Source organism: Rhinopithecus roxellana, chromosome 15 (assembly GCF_007565055.1).
Source record: "Rhinopithecus roxellana isolate Shanxi Qingling chromosome 15, ASM756505v1, whole genome shotgun sequence".
In the NCBI taxonomy this organism is placed as follows: Eukaryota; Metazoa; Chordata; class Mammalia; order Primates; family Cercopithecidae; genus Rhinopithecus; species Rhinopithecus roxellana.
In genome coordinates this window covers 7,265,344-7,278,349 of record NC_044563.1, presented here as the reverse complement: position 1 = coordinate 7,278,349, position 13,006 = coordinate 7,265,344, and the positions used below count along the sequence as shown (strand labels likewise).

Sequence of the window (13,006 nt, the reverse complement as noted above, 5' to 3'; positions counted from 1 at the left end):
TTGTCTTAATCACTTCTATATTTCCAGAGCCCAGCACAATGTCTGGCATATAGCAGGTGTTTAATAAATACAAGGCATACTTCATTTTATTTGTTTATTTTTTTTGAGACGGCATCTCAGTCTTGTTGCCCAGGCTGGAGTGCAATGGCATGATTTGGCTCACTGCAACCTCCACCTCCCAGACTCAAGCAATTCTTCTGCCTCAGCCTCCCAAGTAGCTAGGATTACAGGTGCCCGCCACCACACCCAGCTAATTTTTTATTTTTAGTAGTGATGGGGTTTCACCATATTGGCCAGGCTGGTCTCAAACTCCTGACCTCAGGTGGTCCTCCCACCTTGGCCTCCCAAAGTGTTGGGACTACAGCTGTGAACCACCGTACCCAGCCCCTAGTCATGCTTTCAAAGATATATTTGCCCAGCCCAGCCTGGGAGACTGCAAGCCTGTGGAGGTTGGTCAGGTGGTTGCCCATCTTCTTGATGAGTCTCACTTCTTCATCTAGGAAGTGACTCTCCAGGAAGTCACCGAGATAGGGGTCTGTGTAGGCAGAACCTAGGGCATGAAAATCCAAAAGGGCCTCGTTCAGGTTTTTCTACATGGCTGTGTTGGATTCCATGGCATCCAGGGTTTTACCCTACTCATCTTGAGATGGCTTATGAATGTCCTGGAATAGAATATGGCTGCCATGCTGGCTTTGCAACTTCAAGACATGCTCTACACCCTTACGCTGCTCAGCCAATTTGTGGAAGAAGTGGCCCACGCCTTCTAGAGCCACATCATTGCGGTCAAAATAGAAGCCCAGAATGAGAGAGATGTAGGAGGCCTACAGATACAAATTGACCAAGCGATTGACAGCTGCCTCCAACTTGATGAAATAATTCTGATAAGTCTAGTTGGCAAGAAGGAGCTAACCACAAAAACAGTGTTGGCTGGTCCCAGAAGCAGGAGATGGCTGAGAAGATGATCCTAGAGGTTGCAAGTGGAGAGGAGATTGGAGGGCAGTTGGAGGCCAGAAGAGAGGGAGTCCCTGGGTTTGTTCCATCCAAGTACTCTTGAAGCAAGAGACAGATGTGTGGGACTGCCAAATGCACTGCCAGAACATCCATGAATAGCCCATGGTTCAAGGAGTAATTTCAACTTTAAAGACTTATTATTTAATAAATACATTTTATAAGACTATAGCTGCCATAGATAGTGTGTAGAGTCAATTGAAAACTTGGAAAGGAGTCACCATTCTAGATGTCATTAAGAGCATTTGTCATTCATCGGAGGAGGTCAAAACATCAACATTAACAGGAGTTTGGAAGAAGTTGATTCCAACCCTTATGGATGACTTTGAGGGGTTCAAGACTTCAGTGGAAGACTTAACTGCAAATGTGACCTGGCCAGTAAGTGGTATTTTTTTTTTAAGAATTTCATTTTCCAACTGTTTCTTGCTAGTATTTGAAATACAATTGATGTTTATATATTTTTCAAGCTTGCTAAACTAGCCTGGGAAACATAGCAAGGCCCATATCTACAAAACATTTCTAAAAGTTAGTTGGGCATGGTGCTGCATGCCTATAGTCCTAGCTACTCAGGAGGCTGAATCAGGAGGATTGATTGAACCCAGGAGTTGGAGGGTACAGTGAGCTATAATTTTGCCACTGTACTCCAGCCTGGGAGACAGAGCAAGACCCTATCTCAAAAAATAAAAATCTTGGCCGGGCACTGTGGCTCATGCCTATAATCTCAGCACTTTAGGAGGCTGAGGCGGGCAGATCATCTGAGGTCAGGAGTTTGAGACCAGCCTTGCCAACATGGCGAAACCCCGTCTCTACTAAAAAATACAAAAATAGTTGGGTGTGGTGTTGCATGCCTGTCTTCCCAGTTACTCCAAAGCTAAGGCAGCAGAATCAGTTGAACCTGGGAGGTGGAGGTTGCAGTGAGCCAAGATCATGCCACTACACTCCAGCCTGTATTGTTGGATTTGATTTGCCATAATTTTATTAAGAATTTTTGCATCTATGTTCACAAAGGATATGTGTAATTTTCTTTTCTTGTAATGTTTTTGTCTCGTTTTGGTACAAGTAATGCTGGCCTCATAGAATTACTTTGGACATATTCTCTGTTCTTCAATTGCCTAGAAGAGTTTGTAGAAGATATTATTTCTTCCTTAAATATTTGGTACAATTTCTTCCTTAAATATTTGGTGCAAATCATCAAGGAAGCCATCTGGGCCTGATTTTTTCCTTCCTGGGAAATATTTTAACTACAAATTCAATTTCTTTAATAATTATACGGTTGGTCTCTCTCTCTTTTTGCGACATGGTCTCTGTCATCCAGGCTTGAGTACAGTGGGGTGATTTCAGCTTGTTGCAGCTTTGACCTCCCTGGCTCAAGCAATTCTCCTGCCTCAGACTCAGGACTATAGGCATGCACCACCATACCTGGTTTGTATTTTTTTGTAGAGACAGAGTCTCACTGTGTTGCCCAGGCTGGTATGGAACTCCTGGACTCAAGTGATCCGCTTGCCTCAGCCTCCTAAAGTGCTGGAATTATAGGTGTGTGCCACTGCACCTGGCTTCTTTTTTTCCTTGGTAAGCATGGGTAGTTTGTGTCAAGGAATTTGTCCATTTTATCTAAGTTATTGAGTTTATTGACATAAAATTGTTCATAATTTTCCTTGCTATCTTTCTAATGTTTGTAGAATCTCTAGGAATATCTCCTTTCTTACTCCTGGTATTGGTTATTTATGTCTTCTCTTTTATTTTCCTTGATTAGTCTGGCTAGAACCAGGTTCTTCCTGTTGTTTTCTATTTCATTCATTTACACTCTGATCTTTTATTCTTTCTTTTGCTTGTTTGGGGTCTTATTTGCTCTTCTGTTTCTAGTTTTATTTTTTTATTTTTTATTTTATTTTATTTTTTTTGAGGCGGAGTCTCGCTCTGTCGCCCGGACTGGAGTGCAGTGGCCGGATCTCAGCTCACTGCAAGCTCCGCCTCCCGGGTTTACGCCATTCTCCTGCCTCAGCCTTCCGAGTAGCTGGGACTACAGGCGCCTGCCACCTCGCCCCTAGTTTTTGTATTTTTAGTAGAGACGGGGTTTCACCGTGTTAGCCAGGATGGTCTCGATCTCCTGACCTCGTGATCCGCCTGTCTCAGCCTCCCAAAGTGCTGGGATTACAGGCTTGATGTTTCTAGTTTTATAAAGTGAAAGCCGCAATCATTGATTAGAGACAATTCTTTTCTACACTGAAGTCATAATGACATTTTATGTAATTTCTTTTTTCTTTTTTTTTTGACACAGAGTGTCACTCTGTTGCTCAGGCTGGAGTGCAATGGTGCGATCTCAGTTCACTGCAACCTCTGCCTCCCAGGTTCAAGCAATTCTCCTGCCTCAGCCTCCCGAGTAGCTGGGATTACAGGCCCCCACCACCAAGCCCAGCTAATTTTTATATTTTTACTAGAGACGGGGTTTCACCATGTTGGCCAGGCTGGTCTCGATCTCCTGACCTCAGGTGATCCACCCGCCTTAGCCTCCCAAAGTGCTGGGATTATAGGTGTGAGCCACCACTCCCAGCCTATATAATTTCTTTAATAGTGCTAAAGTTTTAAAATTATATTTATTATTACATCTAGTGAATCTGGAGTTTATTTATTTTTGTTTTGCTTTGCTAACCAGCTGACTTCATAATGGAGTTTATTTTTATTTATGGTGTAAGTTAGGAATCTAAATCCTTTTCCAAACAGATTGCTACTTGTCCCAACTCAGTTTATTATTGAATAGTACTTTACCCAGTAATTTATATTATTATTCTGTCATATACTAAGATTCTATATGTGCTTGGGTCTGTTTCTGGGTAATCTAGTATTTATCTCTGTGCCTGGGCAAGTATTGTAGAGTTGTATTTCCTAAAGCTTTAGAATAAATCTTGCTATATGATAGGGCAAATATCTCCTCCTTGTTTTTCTTTTTCAGAATAGTCTTTGGTGTTTTTTTCTTTTTTTTTTTTTTTTTTTGACAGAGTCTTGCTTTGTCACCCAGGATGGAGTGCAGTGGACAATCTCCGCTCACTGCAAGCTCCGCCTCCCGGGTTCACGCCATTCTGCTGCCTCAGCCTCCCAAGTAACTGGGACTACAGGCGCCCGCCACCACGCCCGGCTAATTTTTTTTTTTTTTTTTTTGTATTTTTAGTAGAGACGGGGTTTCACTGTGTTAGCCAGGATGGTCTCGATATGCTGACCTCGTGATCCGCCCGCCTCGGCCTCCCAAAATGCTGGAATTACAGGCATGAGTCACCGCGCCTGGCCTCGTCTTTGGTTTTTAAAACCTTTACTCTTGCCTATGAGTTTTATAATGAGTTAAGTTCTAGGCTGGGCATGGGGACTCATGCCTGTAATCCCAGTGCTTTGGGAGGCCGAGGCCGGCAGATCACAGGAGGTGGGAGTTAGTGACCAGCCTGGCTAACATGGTGAAACCCCGTCTCTACTAAAAATACAAAAATTAGCCGGGCGTAGAGGCACATGCCTGTAATCTCAGCTACTCTGGAAGCTGAAGTGAGAGAATCACTTGAACCCAGGAGTCAGAGGTTGCAGTGAGCCAAGATCGTGCCAATGCACTCCTGTCTGGGTGACAGAATGAGACTCTGTCTCAAAAAAAAACCAAAAAAAAACTCCACAAAAAATCTTGTGATTTTGATTGCTATTAAATGGAATTATAGATTAATTTGGTGGCTATGAACATTTTTAGCATTGTTTTTGTGAGATGATATAGCTTGTCATTTATTTAGATTTTCTTTTAAAAAATGTTATTTAATTTTAGTTGTCACAATTAAGAGATAGGCACTATAATCTCCAGTATATAGATTCTATAGGAGAATAAGGGGCTCAACCAAGAGCAAATGGCTATAAGCCAAAGTCTGCCTGACTTTAGAGACCATTTTGCCAGATATTATTTACTCAAAATATTGTCTCCTCTTCTTCTGGGAGAATTATACTTTTTGCCCTATCAGTATAAGGCTGGGTCATGTAACTTGCCAGGGCCAATGAAATGTGAGTGGAAGTGACATGTGTTGCCCTCCAGGAGAAGCTTTAAGAGTCTATGTGTATTTTGCTGGTAGCTTCTTTTCCTTTGCCATAAGGCTAGGATGTCTCAGATGAGGGGATATTTCTTTAGCTGGGGTCTTGCTTGGATGTGGCTCTTGTTGGATTTGAGTTCACTTGTGGTTCTGCAACCTCTTAACTGGCTTCTGGAGTTCTCACAAAAGATAATTTGATATTGCTGTTGAGTTGGTTTTTCTGTAGGGGAAAGTGAGGGCCTGGGGCTTCCTGTCCCACCATCTTACTATGTCATTCCTATTTAGATCTTTTACGTGAACACTTTTAAATTCTTTTCATAATGGTCTTAGATATATTTTGTTATATTTATTTCTATAGTCTTACAGTTTTTGTTGCTATTATGAATGGTATTCATTTTTTCAACCCTACTTAATTAATCCCTCATTAATTTGGATAATTTATCTGTGGATTCTTTTGGATCCTTTATATGGGCACTCAAAGCATCTCTAAATTATGACAACTCCATCTTTTCCTTTTCAATCCTTATATAGCTTACCTTTTTTTTTTTTTGAGACAGAGTCTCACTCTGTTACCCAGGCTGGAGTGCAGTGGTGTGATCTCGGCTCACTACAATCTCCACCTCCCAGGTTCAAGTGATTCTCCCACCTCAGCCTCCTGAGTAGCTGAGACTACAGGCATGCACCACCATGCCCGGGTAACTTGTGTATTTTTAGTAGAGACAGGATTTCACCATGTTGGCCAGCCTGATCACGAACTCCTGACCTCAAGTGATCTGCCTGCCTCGGCCTCCCAAACTGCTGGAACTACAGGAATGAGCCACCATGCCTGGCATATGGCTTACTTCTTTTCCTTGTCATATTGTATTGGATAGAATAGTACTAGTATTAAATAGAATAGCAGGGGTAATATTAGGCATCTGTGTCTTGCTTTCCTTAAACAAGGAAATTAAACAAGGAAGGATTATTTAAAAGTCTATCATTGGCCGGGACCAGTGGCTCATGCCTGTAATCCCAGCACTTTGGGAGGTCAAGATTGGAGGATCATTTGAGGCCAAGAGTTCGAGACCAGCCTGGTCAACACAGAAAGTCCTCATTTCTTAAAAGAAAAAAAAAAATTATTATTAAGTATATTTGCAATAGTTTTTGTACCTGCTCCTGTTAAGTTTAGGAAATTCTTTTCTATCCCTAATTTGCCAGCAGTGTTTGTTATGAATGAGTGCTGTATTTCCTAAAATGCTTTTTCTAGGCCAGGCACAGTGGCTTATGCTAGTAATCACAGCAGTTTGGGAGGCCAAAATGGGAGGATCACTTGACGCTGGTAGTACAAGACCAGCCTGGGCAGCATGGCAAGACCCAGTCTCTACAAAAAAATACAAAAATTAACTGAGCGTGGTGGTGTGCACCTATAGTGTCCCAGCTTCTTGGGAGCCTGGGACAGAAGGATAGTTTGGCCCCAAGAGGTGGAGGCTGCACTGAGCCAGCATCATGCCCATCATGTTTTTTTAATACTGTTGTAATCACAATATATATAATGTTGTCCTATGTCTTTTTTTACTTAACATAAGCATTTTTCATGTTATGACATAGTCTTCTAGTCATTATTTTAATGGCTAAATTATCCATCAAGATGTATCGTAAATTAACCATTTTTCTATTAATAGACATTTAGATTTGTTCTTTTTTTCCCCCATTATTATGAATAGCAGGATAGTTATAGTGGCTAGGAGATTATACGGTGTGGTCTTGAGCAAGTTTTTGATCTTTTGAAAGCACCTACCTCATAAAATTGTTTTGAGGATTAAGTGAAGTAATATGTATAATGCATGTAGCACAGTGGTTATTCTGAATACACGGTTCTCAATAAGTGCTAATTAATATCACTGGAATGAATATCTTAATGCGTATAGCCTTTTACTATATTGAAAATTTTAGGATTAATTTTCTGAGATAGAATTAACTTGATCAAAGTTTGTGTACATTTTTATGGCCCTGAAATTGCTTTGTAAAAAGTCATGTCAGCCAGGCGTGGTGGCTCATACCTGTAATCCCAGCACTTTGGGAGGCTGACATGGGCGGATCACTTGAGATCAGGAGTTCAAGACCAGCCTGCTAACATGGCGAAACCCCATGTCTACTAAAAATACAAAAAAATAGCATGTAGTCTCAGCTACTCGGGAGGCTGAGGCAAGGCAATCACTTCAATCTGGGAGGTGGAGGTTGCAGTGAGCCGAGATCGCACCACTGCACTCCAACCTGGGCATCAAAGTAAGACTCCATCCCCCCAAAAAAAGTTGTGTCATGTAATGCTAACATTTGTAGTAAAGTTACCAACTTCACCGTACTTTGCTGGCATTGGGAATTTCAATTACTTAAAATATTTAAGCTAATTTACAAGTTAATGAGATGGTTAAAAGTTTTAATTATATGTATCTGAACCTTTTAATAAGTGTTTACCACCTCTATTTTCTGTTTTCTGAACTTTGTGTCTTTTCTTTCTTTCTTTTCTTTTCTTCCTTTCTTTTTTTTTTTTTTTTTTTTTTTAGAGACAGTCTCAAACTCCTGGGCTCAAGTTATTCTCCTGCCTCAGTCTCCCAAATTGCTGGGATTACAGGCTTGAGCCACTGCACCCAACCTTCTCTATGTCTTTAGGGACAAACTTATAGGATGAAATTTAAGATGAACTCAGTCATTAGCTTGATACCATGATGTACAAATCCCTGAATTTCAATTTCATTGTTACAATGCCATTGTTTCAAGATGCTCAGTTGGCTATGGAAAGATAGGTCATCTATTCCAACTACTCAGGGGGATCTTTTGAGCCCAAGAGGTCAAGGCTACAGTGAGCCGCGATCATAGCACTGCACTCTAGCCTGGGCAGCAAAGTGAGACTGTCTCAAAACATAAAATATAAAGTTTATATGGAAAGAAAAAGACCCAGAATAGCCAACTCAATATTGAAGAATAAAGTCAGAGGACTGGCACCACCTGACTTCAAGACTAATAAAGCTACAGTAGTTAAGACACTGGTATTGGCAAGAGAATAGGTAAATACTTTTTTTTTTGCTCAATTTTGAGTATTTTTAAATATTCAAATACTTATAATTCCCTACCTTATGAGATTATTTTTGTGCTGAAAAGTTAGCTGTCAAGAAAAATTCAAGGACAAAATAGTCTTTTATATTCACTTATTTATGATTTCTGGTGCTCTTCATTTCTTCCTGTATAGCTGGGTTTCTATCTTCAGCCTGAAGAAAATCCTTTAGCAAATCTTCTAGCAACAGATTATTTCATCTTCTATCTTAAAATGCCTTTACTTTAACCTCATTTTGAAGGATATTGCACTGGAATATCTGGCTTGATAGTTTCCTCCTTTTTAACATTTTGAAAGATATTGTCAGTTGTCTTCTGTGCTTTATTTATTTATTTATTTATATTTTTTTGGAGACAGGGTCTCACTCTCTCACCCAGGCTGGAGTGCAGTGGCTCAATCTCGGCTCACTGCAACCTCTGCCTCCCGGGTTCAAGCCATTCTTGTGCCTCAGCCTCCCGAGTAGCACTGGGGTTACAGACATGCACCACCACACTTGGCTAACTTTTATATTTTTAGTAGAGACAGGGTTTTGCCATGTTGACCAGGCTGGTCTTGTACTCATGGCCTCAAGTGATCACCTACTTTGGCCTCCTGAAGTGCTGGGATTATAGGCGTGAGCCACCGCGTCTGGACCTGGCCTTTATTATTTATGGTAAGAAGTCAGCTGTGATTCATACTATACCTCCACTGTATATAATGTGTGCTTTTCCTCTGGCTTCTTTAAATATCTTTATCTTTGGTTTTTATCGTTTTGACTATTCTATACCTAGATGTGATTTTCTTTGCATTTATCCTCCTTGGGGTTTGCTGAGCTTTTCACATCTTAATATTTTTCATGAAATTTTAGGGAATTTTGTCCATGGTTTCTCGATGTTTTTCTTGTCCTATTCTCATTTTATTCTCCTATCCTCCTTCTGGGACTGCCATTACACATATTTTAGACTGGCTGATATTTTCCTACAGGTTTCTAAGACTTTATTCATTTTTCTTCAGTCTTTTCTTCTTTATTCTCCAGATTGGATAGTTTTTGTTATTTGTCTTCAGTGATTTTGCTGACTCTTCTGTCACCTCTAATCTGCTATTAAACCTATCCAATGAATTATTCATTTCAATGATTTAACTTTTCAGTTATAGAATTTCTTTTTGGTTCTTTTTGTATAGTGTTAATTTATCTGCTGACATTTCCTATCAGTTCACTCATTAAGGCTGCCTTTTAAGCCTTTGAACATATTTATAATAGATTCTTTAAAGTCTTTCCTAAATGTAATATCTGTACCGTATCAGGTTCTGTTTCTTTTCTTTTTTCAGAGACAGGGTCTCACTCTGTCAGCAGGCTGAAAAGTGCAGTGGCACAGTCATAGCTCTTGCAGCCTAAAACTCTTGGCCTCAAGTGATCCTTCCACCTCAGCCTCTTGAGTAGCTAGGACCACAGGCATTTACCACCACACCCGGCTAATTTTTAATTTTTTTTGTAGAGACAAGAGTCTTGCCATGTTGCCTAGGCTAGTCTCAAATTCCTGGCCTCAAGCGATCCTCCTGCCTTGGCCCCCCAAGTGCTGGGATTATAGGCATGAACCTGGCCCTCAGGTTCTGTTTCTATTAGTTGCTTTTTTTTCCCCTTGACTGTGGGTTATCATTTCCTATTTCTTTGCATATTTAGTAAATTTTTATTTTATACTGGACAATATGATCATATTCTATATTATGTTATCTATCTCTGGAGAGTATTAATTTTTGTTCTAGTAGGCTATGCACCTTGACCTTGTGCAGGCTTGTTTTTATGCATTTTAAAGGGTAGGTTTGTAGAAAGCCAATGCATTTTTCAAACTCTTCTAATTTGATACCATTTAGCCTCCAAACTCTGTCTCTTCTGTGGATTTTGTCAACGCATGGCCTTAGACTTTTTTCGGGTGGGTCTAGAGCAGACCTTCATCTACAGTATGGTTTTCATTACTAGAGCATTATCTGTGGGGCATCTCAGCTAGACACTAGCAGTTTTAACAAGGTCTCCCCATTTCTAACTAGGCCTGAAGGCCAACATTTTTCAGCACTGGAAAATCTTGTTAGTATCTTGTTACATTCTCAACTCCATAGCACCTGCTCTTTGGGGAATCGTATGTAGTCTCACTCTCTGCATGGATAGTCCAGACCTTGGCCAAGGACTCATGGGGAGCTCCTACACATACTTTAGTACCCTACTCTGTGCAGCTCCCTCTTCTCCAGTGCCCTGCCCTGCAGATTCCAGGTACTTTCACAACTCCAAAATCTATTCTCTGCCTCCTCAGCTTAGTGGGACCACTGTCCTCTGCTTGGGTTCCATGTCCCAGTTCTGTAGATAGGAAAATTTCCCCAGGCAGACACCCAGGGCAATCACAGGACTAACCTGGTGACTTTCCCTTCTCTCAAGGGATTGTAACCTTGTGCTATCTGTTGTCCAATGCCTGAAAACAATTGTCTCATATATTTTATCCAGTTTTATAGTAGTTTTTGGTTTGAGGGCTCATTTGGTTATTTCATTAATGCTGGGAGGAGAAGCCCCAGTACGTGGTTTTGCCATGTGTTCATAATGTCATCTGATTGAAAATTTTCTATCTATTTCATCTTTTTTTTTTTTTTTTTTTTTTTTTTTTTTTAGACGGAGTCTTGCTCTGTTGCCCAGGCTGGAGTGCAGTGGCGCAATCTCAGCTCACTGCAAGCTCCGCCTCCTGGGTTCACGCCATTCTCTCGTCTCAGTCTCCCGAGCAGCTGGGATTACAGGCGCCCACCACACGCCTGGCTAGTTTTTTTGTATTTTTAGTAGAGACGGGGTTTCACTGTGTTAGCCAGGATGGTCTCGATCTCCTGACCCCATGATCCGCCCGTCTCGGCCTCCCAAAGTGCTGGGATTACAGGCGTGAGCCACCGCACCCGGCCCTATTTCGTCTTTAACATTTGAAAACCTATGTGAAGAGGTAGCTTGATACTGATAATAATCTCTCATTCTTTCTCCTTGTCCCCACATGATCTCAGCAAAAACGTAAACTCATGTTTAAATGGACATGGTGGTTTGTTTAGTGGTTATTTGAGTGAGGACTTGTAGTTGGTAAACATTTTAAGTCTCTCATTTTGTAATGGTAGTTTGACTCTCTTAAAAGTTCAGATTTGGCTGGGTGAGGTGGCTCATGCCTGTAATCCCAGCACTCTGGGAGGCTGAAGCAGGAAGATCTCTCGAGACCAGCCTAGGCAACATAGTGAGACCCTGTATCTACAAAAAATTACAAAAATTTCCCTAAGCAGTTTAATATAAAGAAAAAAAATTAGCTGGGCATTGTGTACACCTGTAGTTCTAGCGAGTCGGGAGGCTGAGGCAGGAGGATCCTTTGATCCCAGGAGTTGGAGGCTGCAGTGAGCTATGATCACACCACTGCACATAGCCTGGGCCACAGAACATGATCCTGTCTTGGATAGACAGACAGATAGATGATTGATTGATTGATTGATTCATTGATTGATAGATAGATAGACAGAGTAAGTAAAAGAGTCCAGATTCAAAGTTATTTCAGATCTTTGAAGATAGTACTGGATTATCTTCTGGCATTTAGCATTGCTAACTCATGGGGTGTTTTTGCTAATTTAATTTTATTTTGGTAGCTTGTAGAGTTTTCTGCATATCCTTGTTATTTTGGATTTCATTGTGATGTGTTAACTATGTGGCTTTTTAAATTTTTTCTTTTGCCTTGTTTTTTAGAAATTTATCGTGCTTGAAGTTTGGTAAAATTGTTCACATAGCACTTATATCTGTCTTTGTTTTATATTTCTCAGTCATTATTTCTTCTGGATCTGTTTTTAATATCTCTTGCCTTTTCTTCTTTTAATTGATATAAAATTCATATACCATAAACACAACCATTTTAAAGTATACAATTTAGTGGTTTTTAGTATATTTTCAGCATTGTGTAACTAAAATTTTTTTGGCAGGGTCTCACTCTGTCACCCAGGTAGGAGTGCAGTGGCTTGGTTATGGTTCACTGCAGCCTTGACCTCCTGGGCTGAGGTAATCCTCCCACTTCAGCCCTCCGAATAGTTGGGACTAGAGCTGTGCACCACCACACCTAGTTAATTTTTTGGTATTTTTTTATAGAGATGGGGTTTTGCCACATTGGCCAGGGTAGTCTCAAACTCCTGGGCTCAAGTGATCCTCCCGCCTTGGCCTCCCAAAATGCTGGGACTATAGGCGTCAGCCAATGCTTCTTGCCTGTATAATTATTATCACTATCCAATTCCAGTACATTTTCATCCTGAAAAAGAAACCGTGTACTCATTAGCAGCCACTCTACTTACTTTCATTCTCTATGCCTTGGCAAACACTAATCTACTTTCTGTCTCTGTCGATTTGCTTATTTTGGACATCTCATATAAATGGAATCATACAATATGTAGCATTTTGTGTGTGGGTTCTTTAAGTATTATGTTTTCAAGGTTTATCCATGTTGTTTCATGTCACAGTACTTCATTTCTTTTTATGGCTGAGTACTCCCCATTTGGTTAAGCCATTCATCATTTGATGGGCATTTGGGTTGTTTCTACTTTTAGCCATTATGAGTAATCCTGCTGTGAGCATTCATGTACTAATTTTTCTTTTAAATTTGCTCTTTTTCTGTGTCCAGTCTAACCATCCATAGAGTTTTAATTTCAAACACTGTATCTTTAATTTCTAAGATTTCTTTTCTCTTTTTCTTTTCTTTTTTTTTTTTTTTTTTTTTTTTTTTGAGAGTCTCGCTCTGTCACCCAGGCTGGAGTGCAGTGGCACAATCTCAGCTCACTGCAACCTCCACCTCCCAGGTTCTAGCAATGCTCCTGCCTCAGCCTCCCAAGTAGC

The 13,006-nt window shown here is 40.6% G+C and overlaps 1 protein-coding gene across 15 annotated transcripts in view; it reads left to right on the top strand.

The window, feature by feature from the left end:
• Positions 1 to 13,006, top strand: part of C15H11orf80 (chromosome 15 C11orf80 homolog) — a 94,630-nt gene that overhangs the window by 31,931 nt on the left and 49,693 nt on the right. The window lies entirely within an intron of this gene.